This window comes from Lampris incognitus, chromosome 6 (genome assembly GCF_029633865.1).
Source record: "Lampris incognitus isolate fLamInc1 chromosome 6, fLamInc1.hap2, whole genome shotgun sequence".
Lineage (NCBI taxonomy): Eukaryota > Metazoa > Chordata > Actinopteri > Lampriformes > Lampridae > Lampris > Lampris incognitus.
In genome coordinates this window covers 54,230,963-54,249,551 of record NC_079216.1, presented here as the reverse complement: position 1 = coordinate 54,249,551, position 18,589 = coordinate 54,230,963, and the positions used below count along the sequence as shown (strand labels likewise).

Genomic DNA, 18,589 nt, shown 5'->3' with positions numbered 1-18,589 from the left:
ACTTGTCTTCCGGGGTCTCATTCCCTACATGAACAGTGATCAAACCCATAGATTGTAGAAGAATGAACAAGTGAACAAAAGATCATGAGATAACCAGATCAAACCATACAGATATACTGAGAAGAAAACAAAAAAAGAAAGAGAAAAAATGCTTAAAAAGAAACGCACCCACAAGACAATGTCCCTGTAGAGGAAAGGATGCAAACAAGATGTTCTGCATGTTTAAAACATGAACAGCTAACATTGAGGGGGAAGTCAAATAAAAAAAATTTTTAAAAAGAAATTAATATGAAAGCCTGAACCTAAGTGGGTAAACACGTGGTGAAAAAAAGAATAATAATAGCAATTATAATAATAATAATAATAATAAATAAGTAAATAAAATAACGACCTCATGTGAATGTAGTCTAGTCTTTCAGAAGTCATCTATAGAGGAAGATCAAAACAAAAATATTAAATTGCCTTGGGTCAGCTACCCATGAGAAAACCCAGCTGTTGGTACCAGTTCAAAGACTCACACAGTCAGCAAATGCGGCTATCTTGCTAGCCAGCTAATTTTGCAGCAGGCTAATGTGGCTAGCAGTAAGGCCGGCTGGTTAGCAAATGTTATATAGGAGATCACAAAAGCGTGGCTATCTAATTAGCATAGCTAGTACAGCAAACAGTCGGTGGGGCCAATAACATGCCTATGCTAGTTAGCATCAGGATGGATGGATGCTATATACTAGTCTCTAGCCTCTGCAACTGAAGAATTATTTTTCTAGCTCCCTCCTTCATTACGATGGTAAGCCTAGCAGGAAACAGAAGGACTGGCTTGGAGGCCAGGTTGCAGAGCTCTGAGAGCACCTGTTGGTATTTTTAGTGCTGTTCCATCACCTCTGGAGCATAGTCCTCATAGATGGCAATGGGAGTGCCTCGGTATTATAGTTTGCCTCTCCTGGTCCAGGCTTCACAGATAATCTTTACCGTCTGTTGATACTTGTTTAGCCGGATGATGACAGGCCCTGGTCTCTGTCCCAGCTTCAGTTGGTCAGACAGTGCCGAATGAGCCCTGTCTTATTCCGGTGGTAAATTCAGGATGCTATCACCAAGAACCTCTGCAAGCGCGCAGAGAAAAAAGTAGAGGGATGATGTCCCTCAATGGACTCAGGCAGGCCAACGACTGACATTACTGCACCAGCTACGGGACTTGAAGTCGATGACTTAGTCCAGCAGCTTAACATGGTTCTCTATTAGTGTATCGCAAGATATTTCCAAAGCCAGCATGTGCGCATCCTGTAGGTTGGTGTTGGACTCGAGCGAAGCAATCTTCAAAACATGGTCTGACACTGTAGCTTGAAAACGGTCTAGTTTTGCCTCAAGTGTTGACAGGGCTTTTCGGTGTTCTTTTAGTAGGCTAGCTATGGTTCCCATGTTCAGTTCGTTGTTAACTTTCACAGGGGGGTTGGTTTTGATGTTTTAATCTTTTTTGTTTTGTTTGGTTGATTTGGCTGCCACATTTCGGTGTTATGTTGCTTACAATAATAATATCATTGTATCATAAAAGTGAAATTATCGGGGTTTTGAAGGTTAAACAATTAAAAGTTGCTGGAGCAAGATTCAATGCATGTCAACTCCATTGTACCCATTCGGAAGGCCCAACTTCCATGCTACTTAAATAAAAATGAGTGGTAAATATTTAAACCACAGACATGATACTTTGTCTCATACTGACCCCTCAACCTGGAAACAATACCACATCCCTCTTGACTGGGCAGTAATTCATTGTCTCCCAGGTCCAGAGCCCTGTAAATCAATAGTCAATTAAAAAAAAGGCATGTGAAGTCTCCAGTGGCGACCAGTGTGTATTGTGCAGTTCCCACCTGCCCCTATTGAGTCAAGACTTGACCTCCTACCATTGCCCTGTGTGACGGGAGAGGCTTGAGTGAGTTGGAGAGCTCCATTATGACCATAAGACGTGCTTGCATTGCATTAGTGTGTGTGTGTGTGTGTGTGTGTGTGTGTGTGTGTGTGTGTGTGTGTGTGTGTGTGTGTGTGTGTGTGTGTATGAAACTGAAAACCCCTCTCATCCACAACACACATGCAAGCATATAAGTTGACAATGTCTCTGTTCCTTGTTGTTTTTTGTACTTGGTTGTTGTGTGTTATATATACAGTTATGGTCAAAATGATTAGCCCCCAAGGAACCATGGAACATTTCCCTAAAATTCTGCCCAATGATCGCATCATTCATAAAACTTTACATAGTAAAACATTAATCAATGTCAAGGCCCCTATTTGGTACATTTTGGAATGTAAAATAAATCTTCAGGTTTGCTTTCTACCAAATGTAGTGAAAATTGAGGTGGTCAAAATTATTAGCAGCCATGTGATTTTTTTGCTTTCAAAACACACTTGACCAATCAATCAGCTTTAAAACCACACCTGAGCAATCAATCAGCATTGAACTTTACTTAAGGGACTCCAATGAACAGGGCTAGTGGCACTTGAACACTTGATTGAGAGGAACTACTCTTAAATTCTTGGTAAGAAGTAATTTCATCATGCCAAAAAGTAAAGAAATCAGTCTGGAACTCAGAAAGAAGATAGTGGATGCTCATCTTAAGTGGGAAGGCTATACTGCCATTTCCAAGCGTTTCACAATGTCTAAAACAGCTGTACGTTGCATCATTGCAAAGCACACATTCTGTTAGAAACAAACCTGGACATGGTCAAAAGTGCAAGATTTCAAAAACTTCGGAGAGGAAAATAGTCAGAGATGTCAACAATAATCCCCAGATCTCTGCCAAGATGACTGTTGCTGAGCTGGCCTCTTCTGGACCTGATGTTTCAAGGAAGATTGTTGTGAGGGCTCTTCATCACGGTAGGCTTCGAGGTCATCGTCCAAGAAAAACTCCATTGCTCATACAGCGGCACATCAAAGCCAGACTGAAGTTTGCCAATGAACATTTGAAACATGGGCATGAGTTTTGGAAGTCTGTCCTTTCGTCTGATGAGCCTAAACTTGAGCTGTTTGAACACATGGATGCTGTTTTTATTTGGCGAAGAAGGGAGAGGCCTTCAACCCTAAAAACACAGTTGCCACAGTTAGACATGGTGGTGGGAGCATAATGCTGTGGGGCTGTTTTGCTGCTTCAGGCACAGGGAACCTTGGGATGGGTGCATGGGATCATGAAAAAAGAAGATTATGTTGACATTTTGAAGGATAATGTAAAGAAATCTGCTGCCAGTCTAGCTTTAGGTCGCTGCAGGGTCATCCAGCAAGACAGTGACCCAAAGCATACATCCAAGTTTGTCCAAAACTTTTTGAAGGACACCAAAATCAAGGTCCTGGGGTGGCCTTCTCAGAGCCCAGATCTCAATCCTACTGAGAATCTGTGGCGGGAGCTCAAGGTTAATGTCCATGCTCGAAAACCATGCAATTTGGATGAGCTGGAACAATTCGCCATGAAAGAATGGGCTAAGATCCCTCAAGAGACATGTGCCAACCTAGTTAGGAACTACCATAAGAGGTTGTTGTCAGTTGTGAGTCAGAAAGGTTACACTACTGACTATTAACTGTCAGAGGGCTAATAATTTTGGCCTTGTCATTTTTGTTTTTTCTTGTTTCAATTCAGCGCATCAGTAAAATATCTTAATCAAGCTTAGTGGAGATTTTGACTTTGTTCTTTTGGAAGCAATTAAACTATAAACACTTTCGGTTATGGTCATTTCCAAGGAAAAGTTAAGGGTTTTGTTTGATTTCATAAGTACTTTTGACCTTAACTGTATATATGAGAATGAAGAGTGGAAAGGTGGTTGATCCTGATGACATACCTGTGGAGGCATGCAGATATTTAGGAGAAATGGCAGTGGAGTTTTTATCTAGATTGTTTAACACAATCTTGGAAAGTGAGAGGATGCCTGAAGAATGGAGAAGAAATGGACTTATACCGATTTTCAAGAATAAGGGTGATGTGCAGGGCTGTAGTAACTACAGAGGTATAAAGTTGATCAGCCACATCATGAAGTTATGGGAAAGAGTAGTGGAAGATAGGTTAAGAGGAGAGGCGATTGGACAATTAGCAAGCAGCATTATGGTTTCATGCCAGGAAAGAGCGCTACAGATCCGATGTTTGCTTCGAGAGTGTTGACAGAGAAGTATAGAGAAGTTGAGAAGAAGTTACATTGTGTCTTTGTGGATTTAGAGAAAAAATATGACAGGGTGCCGAGAGAGGAGGTGTGGTATTACATGAGGAAGTCAAGAGTGAAAGAAGTATATGAGTGGTGCAGGATATGTATGAGGGTAGTGTGACAGTTGTGAGGTACGCGGTAGAAATGATGGATGGGTACAAAGTGGAGGTGGGATTACATCAAGGATCGGCTCTGAGCGCTTTCTTGTTTGTATTGGTGATAGGCAGGTTGACGGACGAGATCAGGCAGGAGTCTCCAATGGACTATGATGTTTGCGGATGACTGTGATCTGTAGTGAGAGTAGGGAGTAGGTTGAGGAGAGCCCGGAGAGGTGGAGGTATGCACTGGAGAGAGGAGGAATTAAAATCAGTAGGAGCAAGACGGAATACCTATGTGTGAACAAGAGGGAGGACAGCGGAAAGGTGAGGATGCAAGGAATACAGGTGGCAAAGGTGGGTGAGTATAAATACTTGAGGTCAACTGTTCAAAGTAATGGGAGTGCGGAGGAGATGTGAAGAAGAGAAACAGGGTGGAGTGGATGGAACACAGTGTCAGAAGTGATTTGCAACAGAAGGGTACCAGCAAGAGTGAAGGGGAAGGTTTACAAGATGGTAGTAAGACCAGCTATATTGTATGGTTTGGAGACGGTGGCCCTGACGAAAAGACAGGAAGCAGAGCTGGAGGTGGCAGAGTTGAAGATGCTAAGATTTTCGTTGGGAGTGACGAAGAAGGAAAGGATTAGGAATGAATATATTACAAGGACAGCCCAGGTTGGAAGATTTGGAGAAAAGGAAGGGAGGTGAGATTGAGATGGTTTGGACATGTGTGGAGGAGAGATGCTGGGTATATTGGGAGAAGGATGCTGAATATGGAGCTGCCAGGCAAGAGGAAAAGAGGAAGGCCAACGAGGAGGTTTATGGATGTGATGAGGGAGGACATGCAGGTGGTTGGCGTGACAGAGGAAGATGCAAAGGACAGGGAGAGATGGAAATGGATGATCCGCTGCTGTTCTGCATAGGCCTGAACCCCTTCAGTCATATCATCGCCAAAAGTGGATATGGATACAGGTTCATAAGTGGAGTTACAGTGTTACAATTTCATTTAGCAGACGCTTTTATCCAAAGCGACATACATCTGAGACTTAGTACAACACAAGCAAGGATCTAGTTAGGGGGCAACAATGCAAGTAATTGGCAAAAAACTAGGTTCAAGTCTGATAGGACATAGATTTCAACAGGCAGTGCACAAAGACAATGCATAGGGTGCACATAAGCGATTGTTTTTTGTATTTTCATTAATACCATCACATGTGGATGTGTTTGTGAAAGAGCTGGGTCTTTAGCTTTTTCTTAAAGATGGAGAGGGACTCAGCGGATCGAATGGAGTTTGATAACTCATTCCACTGCCGCGGAACTACAGCAGAGAAGAGTCTGGCTAGTTTCTTAGGGCCCTGTTGTGGTGGAAGTGCCAGGTGCCTTTCATTGGCAGAGCGTAGTGAGTGGGACTGAGTGTGGACCTGAATGAGTGAGTTCAGAGTGGCGGGAGCGTTTTAGTTGCTGTTTTGTTAGCAAGCATCAAGGTTTTGAATTTGATGTGGACAGCTACTGGGAGCTAGTGGAGGTATATGAACAGCGGAGTGACATGTGCTGTTTTGGGTTGGTTGAAGACCAGATGCACCGCCACATTCTGGATCATTTGCAGAGGTCTGAAAGTGCATGCAGGGAGACCTGCCAGTAAAGAGTTGCAGTAGTCAATCCAATGCGTGACATTACAAAAGCCTGTACCAGGAGTCGTGCTGCATGGTCTGACAGGTAGGGTCTAATTTTCCTGATGTTGTACAGGGCAAATAGGCATGACTGAGCAATTAAAGCCACGTGAACCTTTAAGTTAGTTAGTCATCAATCATGACACCCAGGTTTCGGGCAGACTTTGTGGGCATGAGTTGGGTTGATCCGAGCTGGATCAACCCAACCATTTACCATCAGCCACCTCCTATAAGTGGATGACATTAAGCTGTATGCCAGAAATGAGCGAGACAGTGACTCGCTGATCCACAGTGATGACATTAGGATGTCTTTCAGACTGGACAAGGGTGGTCAAATGGTGGCAAAAAGAGGAAAGGTGGTGAAGACTGAAGGGGTTGAATTACCTGATGGCAAGATAACAGATGTACAGGGCAGTTATAATTACCTGGGTATTCAACAGGCAAATGGAAACCATGAGGAGGCAACAAGGAGGTCAGCCACAGCCAAATACCTCCAGAGAGTGAGGCAGCTCCTGAAGAGCCAGCTCAATGGGAAGAATAAGATCCAAGCCATCAACACATACACCCTATCAGTCATCTGATACCCAGCTGGAATAACAAGCTGGCCAAAGGAGGAGATAAAGACCATAGATAGCAGAACATGGAAACGCCTCACAATGCACAGAGGGTTACAGCAAAGTCCAGCAGCCTGAGACTCTACAATAAGTAAAAAGATAGGGGCCAAGGGTTACTGAGTGTCAGAGCCACTATCCAGGATGAAACAAGGAACATCCATGAGTACATGAGAAAGAGGGTCCCAGGACAAACTTCTGAGTGAGTATCTCAGGCAGCAGAAGACAGAGAGTGCGGAGGAAGAAGAGGAGGTATCATGGAACATCAATTCCCTCAATGGGATGTACCATCGACAGATAGAAAATGTAGCGGATATCGAGAAATCCTACCAGTGGCTAGAAAAGGCTGGATTGAAGGACAGCACAGAGGCTCTGATCATAGCAGCACAAGAACAGGCACTCAGGATCACATCGGTTGAGGCAGGGGTCTACCACACTAGACAAGACCCAAGATGCAGGCTGTGCAAAGATGCCCCTGAGACAGTGTGGCACTTCGTAGCAGGGTCTAAAATGCTAGGTGGGAAAGGGTCCACTGAAAGGCATTACCAAGTGGCTGGGATAGTGTACAGAAATATCTGTACTGAGTACAGACTAGCAGTCCCCAAGTCCAAATGGGAGAAACCACAAAAGGTGGCTGAGAATGGCAGAGCTAAGGTCCTGTGGGACTTCAAGCTCCAGACTGACAAGCAGGTGCTGGCTAACCAACCAGACATTGTGGCGGTCAACAAAGAACAGAAGACAGTAGTAGTGATCAATGAAGCAATCCCGAGCAATGGCAAAATGAGGAAAAAAGAGCATGAGAAGCTAGAGTAATATCAAGGGCTGAAGGAAGAACTAGATCAGGTGTGGAAGGTGAAATCCACAGTAGTCCCAGTGGTAATAGGAGCACATGGGGCTGTGACACCCAAACTGGGAGCGTGGCTCCAGCAGATTCCAGGAACAACATATGAGGTCTTTGTCCAGAAGAGTGCGGTCCTAGGAACAGCTAAGATACTGTGCAGAACCCTCAAACTCCCAAGCCTCTGGTAGAGGACCCAAGCTTCAGGAAGACACACACCACCCCAAAAGGATGAGGGAGATTTTTATGTTTTATATATGTTTTTTTTAATATATTCATATATGTTATATATATTTATATATGTTTGTGTGTGCATATACACATTTGTAGATGTACTATATGCAGGTAACACAGGTATATAGGCGGTCTTGTGGTTTCTGTCCTTGTGCATTTGTCTGTCTGACATCTGTACCTATTTACATGTGCTGAAATATATCTATATATGCTATAAGTGTATATTTTCATAATCATTTACATCTATGAGGTCAGTCACTAAGAAATTCCTGTTCTCATTTATTTACTATTGATGTGTATATTTTTACAAATGTTGACATCCTTCCCCTTGTTTGACATGCATAGCTTAGAGAAATAAAGCCTCTCACACTTTCTCTAACATATCCATCCATGTCATGCTCACATTATTTGGCTTTTAATCTCACTCTGCACTTCAATGCTATTTGCGCTCATCACGCAGTTTCCTTTATCCACCCTCTCTCTCACCCTCTCAGACACATACGCAAAAATACACACACACAAGCCTGATACAGTATAGTCAGGGACTGAGTGCACCATGTGAGATCCACAAAACCTTGACCTCTTCATCCTCAAACCGCCATCATTGATCTCCCTGCTGTGAAACTGACACCTCGAAAGGAGCCTCTTGAACAGCCAACCGTTCACATGAATAGAATTGCAGATCTCTCTCTCTCAGAAACACACACACACTCTACATTCCACCCTCCATTCCCTTATAACCTCTACCACCACAGGCGCCATTGAACAGCCTGAAATTCAGACCCACTTTGATCTCAAGGCACAGGTTATCTGCTGCCTGGCTAATATTAGTTCTCCCTTTTAATGGCGCTTCACTTTGATGCCAGTACCACAGAGTACAAAGTTCTGCCTGGTTATCATCTGGGCTTTTGCACTTTAAGGGTGGAGCGATTCGTCGTCATGTCTATGAAGTGTTACTGTAATCTGGACGAGATTATCCACCATGGTACACATTAGCCCTAAAAAGACTCCATCCACACTAACGTCAAAGATGCAACGACCCAGGCTACAATCAGAAAAGGTGGCTGGGTGATGGAAGGGCAGCTTTACTCTGAGGTGACTTGTTGATTAACAACGTATTTCACAAGAGGTGTTTTGATGAAAAACTGCTTTCATTCCCTTGTGTCGAGTCAGAGGTTCTCCCGTTGCATTTCATCATGACACAAACAGACTGTAGTGGCAGATGGAGGTGGCTGGTCTGAAGTGGCTGCCTTACCTTTCCTCCGAGGGAGAGAAGATGGAGATGCTTCACTCGCAGGCTGCAAAGACCAGAAACCTGACAAAAACAGAAACAGTAAACATTCAGACAATGTAAGCACTTCCATCTGTTTATTCATTCAACCGCTCATCTTCAGTCACTGAGACAACTGCATAAGATCTACCCCAAACCCCCATTTCACCTTGGCCTATGAATAATAATTCCTTATTTATGGAGACACACTAGCTTAAACAACAATAATAATAAGAATATCAAAACCGAGGCTTGTATCCCCCACGAGCGAGAGGATGTTTTGAAAATTTTCAGACCATCAACACCACAGTTTTGTGGCAGAGTCAGTACTGTAGGCCTGGGCAACAATAAGTCTTTCAATGCTATGGTATGTGGATGAAAGTTGAACATTGTCATATTGTGATACACAATTTTGTCTAAAATAATGATAACCTGAAACTAACTCCTGAAATGTCTCACAAACCTCAGCCCTCCTCATCTAGGTCATCTGTCAGGATGCCCCAATAGGGTTTCGGTTGCGCATGTTTGTTTAAAGCATGGGGCGCCACTCCACACGCAGTTCTATGGTTCTTCGCTAACTGGAGATTTTGTGCCTTTCTATTGTCAAGACGCATTGATCATCTGCAAAGCCATGATGTCCTCCAGTCCATAACATCAGTCTATCGCTGAATGGACCTAGGACTACTGCTACCCATAGGAATAGCAGGATTAATTATCGAGGTTTACTCCTCTAGATCCGCCATGTTCTGCTCTAGTGTCTCCTGACAACGTTAACAAGATTACCACGAGGAGGGTGTGGCTCTTCACCACACACAGATGGTCATTCACCATGGAGAGGCTATATTTTGTGCTTCACATGATGCTGGGGTGTATGGAGACCATATGGAGACCAAAAGCCATCTAGGAAAGGTACTACTCCTATACGTAATACTTCTCACAAAATGAGGTCTAAAATATTTGAGGGAGTATTTTAAAACTAGTTGTGGTTTGATATTATACTTTACATTACCAAACAAAATAATTTTGATGATGAACCTCAGTTGAATTCTTACAGGTAAAAGGCATGATTTTCAACATTATCTCTCGCTGTATATATGTTGTAGGGACAGCACTTTATTCGCAGCCATAATACTGAGTAGTCTTCTGTGTGCCTCTGAAATGCCACCAAAGTTATGTCTACTGGTGGACAATCTGTGAATGGGAAAACTTACTTCCTGGTTTGCCGATAGGCTGTATTGTATAGAAAAATGTGAATTTGAACGCAACGTACAGCTGTGCAGCTGCGTAGGAAAATGCAAGAAAACGTTAGGTACGGTTAAATAATGTAGCAGTGTTACTCAAATTTTATCATACAATGCAGCCACCTGGCAATCCAGGAAGTGAGTTTTCACGTTAACAAATCATCTGCCAGTGATGTCACGAACGGACACTTTTCTGCAGAATTCAACAGAGTTTGAGAGACACACAAAGGACTACTGATTGCGGCAGGCGAGGAGACACCCTGGACAGGCCGCCAGACCATCACAGGGCTGGCACATTCACACCTAGGGACAATTTTGTATGGCCGAGCGTCCGGGTGGCCTGGCGGTCTATTCCGTTGCCTACCAACACAGGGGTCGCCAGTTCAAATCCCCATGTTGCCTCCGGCTTGGTCGGACATCCCTACAGACACAATTGGCCGTGTCTGCGGGTGGGAAGCCAAATGTGGGTATGTGTCCTGGTCACTGCACTAGTGCCTCCTGTGGTCGGTTGGAATGCCTGTTCGGGGGAGAGGGGGAACTGGGGGAAATAGTGTGATCCTCCCACGTGCTACGTCCCCCTGGCGAAAAAAAGGTGAAATGATCCCTACCATCATTGATAATAATTTCCATATCACCCAGCAGTACACTGAGTTAGGCCTCCGATTTTAACAAGTTGGTGTGAGCCTCACTCGGTACAAAACATGGAATGGAGCGTATGCGCTGCACCAGAAAGCAAGGACAACACAGTGAGATGAAGGGGGAAGCCTTAAAAAGTGAACACCTGAAAAAAGTGAACATCCCATCCCTACCCCAACATCACACCTCTTGTTGTAGCATATGTATGAGAAGCTCTCTTTATGTCTTATGCTGCTCTCCTCCTCATGCTCAGCACTAAGATCAAACGCATATACCATAACACCCACAACCGCACACACACACACACACACACACACACACACACACACACACACACTACGCAACATACATGGGATGTCAAAGCCCAGCCCTTTCCTCTGTTGTGAATGATGGTGCTCCAGGAGCGCTTCAGATGAGCAGCTCAGGCAGCGTCTGCAGGCTAATTTAGAGTCCCAATCATATACAATGGGGGTCATCCAGCTCTCAATTGGATGACTTACAAGGGTACAGCCAACTGCATTTAATTTCCATTTTATAATGAGCAATAGCTGCTATGGTTTTCCTTTATTCATTATAGACGTTGCAGCTACATACTCGCAGACAGACAATGGGTGCTGCTGGTATCAAAAAGAATTTTACTATATGAATACACCATCTCCTCACTAAGGACCATGATAGCATGTGTTTTGTTTTTTTTCCATTTGAGTTTTTGTTGGTATTTTCATTATTTTACAACAAACAAACCCTAACATGAAACACAAAAAAGTAAAAAGTTATATTGAAAATAAATGTTTCGGGGTTACAATCTTAATAGTCCATCCATTCCCATCAGTAAAATTACACAGATAAAGCACCATGTAGCTCATAGGGATATCGTATCTCAGTATCTTTTGTAAAGTTTTGTGTACCATTTTTCAAAACATTGAAATTTTTTGGCATTTCCAAAATATATGCGAGTGGTCTGCGTCTAATATTCCATATTCTCTCCAGCATGGTAGGTTTGTGTTCAGACGTTTACCCTTGACTTTGAGCGTGATAAAAAAAAAACGAATCAACATTTTCCCAAGAGAATTCCCTCCATATCTGTGAGATAGAGGGGGTATGGGTCTTCCAAACCTTTTTTTTTTTACCCCATTTCCCCCCCCAATTGTACCCAGCCAATTACCCCACTCTTCTGAGCTGTCCCGGTCACTGCTCCACCCCCTCTGCTGATCTGGGGAGGGCTGCAGACTACCACATGCCTCCTCCGATACATGTGGAGTCACCAGCCGCTTCTTTTCACCTGACAGTGGGGAGTTTCACCAGGAGGATGTAGCGCGTAGGAGGATCATGGTATTCCTCCGGTTCCCCTTCCCCCCTGAATAGGCACCCCAACCGACCAGAGGTTGTGCTAGTGTAGCAACCAGGACACATACCCACATCTGGCTTCCTACCCGCAGACACAGCCAGTTGTGTCTGTAGGGATGCCTGACCAAGCCGGAGGTAACAGGGATTCGGCGATCCCTGTGTTGGTAGGCAAAGGAATTGACTGCTATGCTACCCAGACGCCCCTGGGTTTTCCAAACCTTAAAGAATACTTTTATGCTGCCCAGTTAAGATACATTGTGTGTTGGTGTAAACCAGATTACACAGCAAAGTGGAAAGAAATGGAAAAAACATTTAGAGGTTATCCAATCCATAAAGACATGACAGTGTGTTTCAAGTCAGTAGCATAATCTATCAAAAAACAAACAAACAAACCTCGATTTGTGAATTCCAGCAAAAAAAGCAGAGATTAAAAACAGTGGGCACATGGTGGTGGTGAGTCTGATCTGGGCTGGGTGGCAAAATCACCGCTTATTCAAGCACAACATCAGCATGCTAAGGCTCCCAAATCTGAATGGCAGGGAACAATGTGTTCACATATTGCATAATGAAAGTCAGTGTGAAGCACGTTCACACTGTAAGATGTGGAGCTGTGTACTCAGATGTTTTTCCCCAGTTTTTCAATAGGCTCTTTTCATCATGCTCATTTAATAGCAAAGACAAAACAGGGGACAACATCAGAGCTTTTGCTTGATATACACCACACAGGGATCGCCAGTTCGAATCCCTGCGTTACCTCTAGCTTGGTCGGGCATCCCTACAGGTCAAAGAAGAGTGAAACTAGGGTGAACAGGGAAGCAACTTTCAAAATTTGAAATTTCATTCACTGTTATTATGCACGGGTGAGCCAAAACATTATGACCACTTGCCGGAGAGGGACAGACTACAATGAACAGTTACGTCTGCAGAGAAAATCATTGGTGCCAACCTGCCCTCTATTCAGGACTTATACACCCCCAGAGTCAGGAAACGGGCAGGCAACATCATTGCAGACCCATCACACCCTGGTCACAACTTGTTCCAACTCCTCCCTCTGGTAGGTGCTACAGATCACTGGTACACTAAAACGCTCTGTCATGTCCATCTACCTCAGACATTTACGTAACCTGCTAACATTTATTTCAGCATCTCTGATATATTCTCTGCACCATTGCACTTTATTACCTCTTACTTCGCCGTATGTTGTCAATACCTGAAGATTGTTGTGGTGAAGTGTTGTTATTCTACGTTAAGTACAGAGAGAGCCACGAAACCGGATTCAAATTCTATGCAAGTACAAACCTATACAGGGCCAATAAACATGACTCTGATTCTAATATGCTGTTGGTCCTCTGTGTGCCGCCAAAACAGCACTGACCCACCGAGGCATGGACTCTCAAAGACCCCTGAAAATGTCCTGTGGTATCTGACAACAAAACATTAGCAGCAGATCCTTCAAGTCCTGAAAGTTGTGAGGTACAAACCACTGCTGACCAGGAGCACCCCACAAGCCTTGCCATTTGAGAGATGCTCCGACCCAGTCGTCTGGCCAGAACAATCTGGCCCTTGTAAAAGTCACTCAGGTCAGGTCACTCCAGCCTATTCTCCTGCATCCAACACGTTGACTACAAGAACTGATTACTTGCTTACTGTCTAATTTACCCAGACCTTGACATGTGCCCTTGTTTGGAGATGATCCACGTTAATTGGTTCACCTGTGAGTGTTCATAATGTTTTGGCTCATCAGTGTATCATTTTTTGGGGGGGGGGGGATTTTTTTCTCCCCAATTGTATCCATCCAATTACCCCACTCTTCCAAGCTGTCCCAGTCACTGCTCCACCCCCTCTGGTGATTCGTGGAAGACTGCAGTCTACCACATGCCTCCTCAGACACATGTGAAGTCGCCAGCCGCTTCTTTTCACCTGACAGTGAGGAGTTTCACCAGTGGGATATAGTGTGTGGGAGGGTCACGCTATTCCCCCCAGTCCCCCCCCCGAACAGGTGCCCCAACTGACCAGAGGAGGCGCTAGTGCAGCAACCAGGACACATACCCACATCTGGCTTCCTACCCGCAGACACGGCCAATTGTGCCTGTAGGGATGCCCGACCAAGCCAGAGGCAACATGGAGATTCAAACCGGCCATCCCTGTGTTGGTAGGCAACAGAATAGACTGCTACGCTGCCTGGGACATCCTAAAAGTGGGTACAGGTGAAAGAAAATGAGAGCAATCAACTGACATAGACTGGGGGAAAAGAACATTTGATAGAGACAGAGAGAAAGAGAAGAGAAAGGGAGAGAGAAAATAACTGAAGGAGAAAAAGAAAGCAGAACCCACTAAAGGGTGACATAGCCTGTAACATAATGCTGTTTTTCCATCTACCATTAGCATGCATAATTAATCAAGGCTCCAATGACATATTGTGTAAAAGACAAATATTTTTCGTGATTATGCCTCATCATTAGGAGCTTACATTTGTCATGTGTCCTGTGGAAGTGTGTACAGACAACCGGACAGTCAATTATAAACACTGGCCATTGAAAGACAGGATGGCTGTCAGCATGATGCCTAATGCACTTGAGCAACATTTCCAATGACTGCAAAAATATCTTAATTAACAAGTCATTTTCATTAGTAATATAACTAAAGATTCTTGAATTATATTTATCTTTCCTTGATTCTGAACATGCATTTCGGAATCTTAATCTTGCATTTTAAGAGAGTACGATGCATTTGTTTTAATCACACAAAAGTGAAACCTACCAAAAGATCGAGTTCACCAACTTGTAAACCAATCTGATGGATGACGCAGAATTCAGAACTGATGATGCAGAATTTCATTTTCCTGATAATGGGAGAAAGTACATTATTTTGCCAAGCTCTAATATACTGACTAGAAAATCTATGCAACATGAAACAGCAATTTCCAAACTTTCTTTTTTTTAATTTTTTTATCAAAAATCCTTGAAAAATTGTTGTGGACCAAATCCTGCAGCTGACTGAAGGTCATAAGATTTTCAATAAATTTCAGTCTGGCTTTTGTCACAAGCCTAGTACTGAGGCTTTATTACTAAGAGTGTCCAATGACATTCTTAAGCATGCTGATAAAGGGGAATACTCTATTCTTATTCTTCTATATTTAACCGCTGCCTTTGATACTATCGATCATGCCATCTTACTTTATAGGTTGGAGAACTGGGTTGGCATTTCTGGAAAAGCGTTATATTAGTTTCTTTCTTATCGGAGTAGTAGATATTTTAATATTTGTAGTAACAATCTTGTATCCTCGTCAGCTCCCCTACTGTGTGGAGTCCCTCAGGGGTCTGTACTTGGGCCAATCCTTTTCTCTTTATAGATACTTCCTCTAGGTCATTTGTTTTGTCACTTTCAAGACATGTTATAGCTACTGTTATGCCAACGACACTCAGATCTATTTCTCTGCCAAACCCAATAACCTGAATCAACTGTCCTCCCTCCTTGATTACTTAGCTGCCACCAAAGACTGGATGGCCCTTAATTTCCTCCATCGAAACCCCGACAAAACTGAAGTTCTCTTAATTGTTCCTGAGAACTTTGCCACTGCAGTTGATCAGTTTATTGGTCCACTTCATTGAAACATCAAACCTACCATTATAAATCTTCAAATCGGCTTTGACCAGAATATCTTTTGATCTCCATGTTACTAAGCTTGTCCAATCCTGTTTTCTTCAGCTAATATTGCAAAAATCATAAATATTTTGTCTTTTAAGGATATGAAAATATTAATTCATTTTCATTTTCTCCCATCTAGATTACTGTAACTCCCTCTGCTCTTGCCTCAACCAAGCTACTTTAAATTGTCTACAGTTGGTTCAGAATGCAGCTACTAGACTACTAACTAGAACTAGCCATAGGTCCCATATTACCCCAATTCTTGCATCCCTTCATTGGTTTCCAGTAAAATTCAGAATAATCTATAAGATCTTATTGGTTACATTTAAAGCACTGCATAATCTTGCCCCTAGTTACATTTCTGATCTTCTTATTCCTCATTCCACTTCCTAACCACTCCAATCCTCAAACCTCGGTCTTTTATCCATCCCCGACTCCAACTGCAAAAAAAGGTGACTGTGCCTTTGCAGTTTTAGCCCCAAGCCTCTGGAATAATCTTCCCAAATCCAATAGGTTTGCTGAATCTTTGGACTGTTTTAAGTGGCTTCTAAGAACCTAACTTTTCAGACAAGCCTTTTTATGGCTCCCCATCCCTGTCTTCTGTTTTGGTTCGCCGTTAGCTTGGTCTGTTACTCCCTATGACATGTTTCATATTCATTCAATTTATTTTATGTATTTACTTGTCATTTCTGCATTGAGTGTAAAGCATTTTGTAACTGTGCGTTTTTAAAAGTGCCTTATGAATAGAATTTTACTTACTTAAGTTGGAACAAAATTAATGAATTTACACAAATATTACTTCCTTGAATACTTACACGAACTTAGCTCTTAAGTATCAAATACTTAGGATTAACATTAAAACATTAAGCTTTGAGAACACTGCCTTTAACAAATAGCACAATTAAAGGGGAAACTTCGCTGAGTTTTAATTGGAAGTCCAATTATTGTTGAGTGCGAATATAGTCAATTGAACCAATAAACTCCTCAGCGCATGCTATATTGACGGAGAAATCTATGTTTTTCTGGTCATTAACCTGTTCCGGCAGTGCCTATATGTACCAGGATGCATTGCATGCAAATTTCCTACACCCAAACCACAAATCCTTCCAAAGCCCACCCAGCTTCGGAGGCGGGCGTTTCATGCGGCTATGTGCACAAGAAAATCTTCACTCTGGGGCATCTCGGTAGCATGGTGGTCTATTCCATTGCCTACCAACACAGGGATTGCCAGTTCAAATCCTCGTTTTACCTCTGGCTTTGTCGGGCATCCCTACAGACACAATTGGCTGTGTGTGCAGGCGGGAAGCCGGGTGTGGTATGTGTCTTGGTCACTGCACTAGCGCCTCTTCTGGTCAGTCGGTGCACCTGTTCGGGGGGGAAGGGGAACTGGGGCGAATAGCGTGATCCGCCCACGTGTTATGTCCCCCTGACGAAACTCCTTCCTGTCAGGTAAAAAGAAGTGGCTGGCAACTCCACATGTATTGGAGAAGGCATGTGGTAGTCTGCAGCCCTCCCTGGATCGGCAGAGGGGGTGGAGCAGCGACTGGGACGGCTTCTAAGAGTGAGGTAACTGGCCGGATACAATTGGGGGGGAAAGGGGGGGATAATAACAATAAAATCTTCACTCTTTGGTCAGAAAACTGTACAACAAAAAATTGAATTGGATTAGATTTATTGAAAACAAACATGCTTTCTCGTATCATGCCTGGATGTGACGAAAATAGAAAGAAGACAGGAGGACGTAAGCATACGCTACCACCGATTAACAACAGATGTTAAATGGTACAAAAAATGGCTCCACGTGATAAAAAGCCCCAAATATGACGAGAATGCACCAACATCAGTACAGGGAAATTTTCAGGTATAATCTTTGCATTCTGCAGCAGGTGACTACAACAGGGACATACAATCAAATTTACATCCATTGCACGTTGTCTTGGGAGAGAGATCCCTCCTCTGTTGGTCTCCCTGAGGTTTCTTCCTATTTTTTCCTCCCTGTTGAAGATTTCTTTTTTAGGGAGTTGTTCCTTATCCAATGCGAGTGTCTAAGGATAGGATGTTGTGTTGCTGTAAACCCCCTTGAGGCAAATTTGTAATTTGTGATATTTGGCTACACAAATAAAATTTACTTGACTTGACTTTATGGGAGGAAGCATCAAGAAATTGCTGAAGACATCTGCTGTGCCCATTCTTTTTGAAAGTAATATTGGCCATGCCGATTAAGAACCCCCAGAGAAGCAAGGTTGAATAGAGGTAAGCTGTTTTTAGCTAACATTAGTTACTTTGAATGCATAGCGTGCAAAATTCCATATTTTGTCTGCTCTATTTAGCGTTGAAATGGTTTACAGATACAACTGCTAATAATAGTTATTTTTAATGTCACCGTAGATTGAAGAACAAACTGATCTACTGCCACAGGCAGTATGCCAAGATGTGGTACCAAAACACAACCTGTTGCTAATTTAGCCCACAGTCAAGGTGGGCTCGTTCTAGAGGTAACACTTCACTATAACTTTAGAAACTAATGCTTATTGAAACTTTGTCTTAAGCTCTGAGCAAAAATGTGTTGTTGAGTTGGCATTCTTACAGTAGGCCTAGGAGTAAGGCTGTATAGCTGTAGACATATACATGCAACAGTACCTGAATGCATGTACACATACATGCAGCAGTGGTAACAACATTGATTTGTCAAACAAAGTAAGTTGAATCAGTTCATCTGGACACAACATCTATTGAGAGAAATCACTCATCTAAATGACCTCTTCAGTCTCAACTGACTGCAGGTACCCCCACTCTTATACACAATACAGTTGCATAACAACCGAA

General features: G+C 43.1%; 1 protein-coding gene across 1 annotated transcript in view; it reads right to left on the bottom strand.

Moving 5' to 3' along the window:
- tspan9a (tetraspanin 9a) overlaps window positions 1-18,589 on the bottom strand; it is a 386,869-nt gene that overhangs the window by 263,322 nt on the left and 104,958 nt on the right. The window contains exon 3 of the mRNA XM_056281373.1: window positions 8,877-8,936. The gene's annotated coding sequence lies outside the window, so the exon portion shown is untranslated. The remainder of the gene's footprint in view (window positions 1-8,876; window positions 8,937-18,589) is intronic.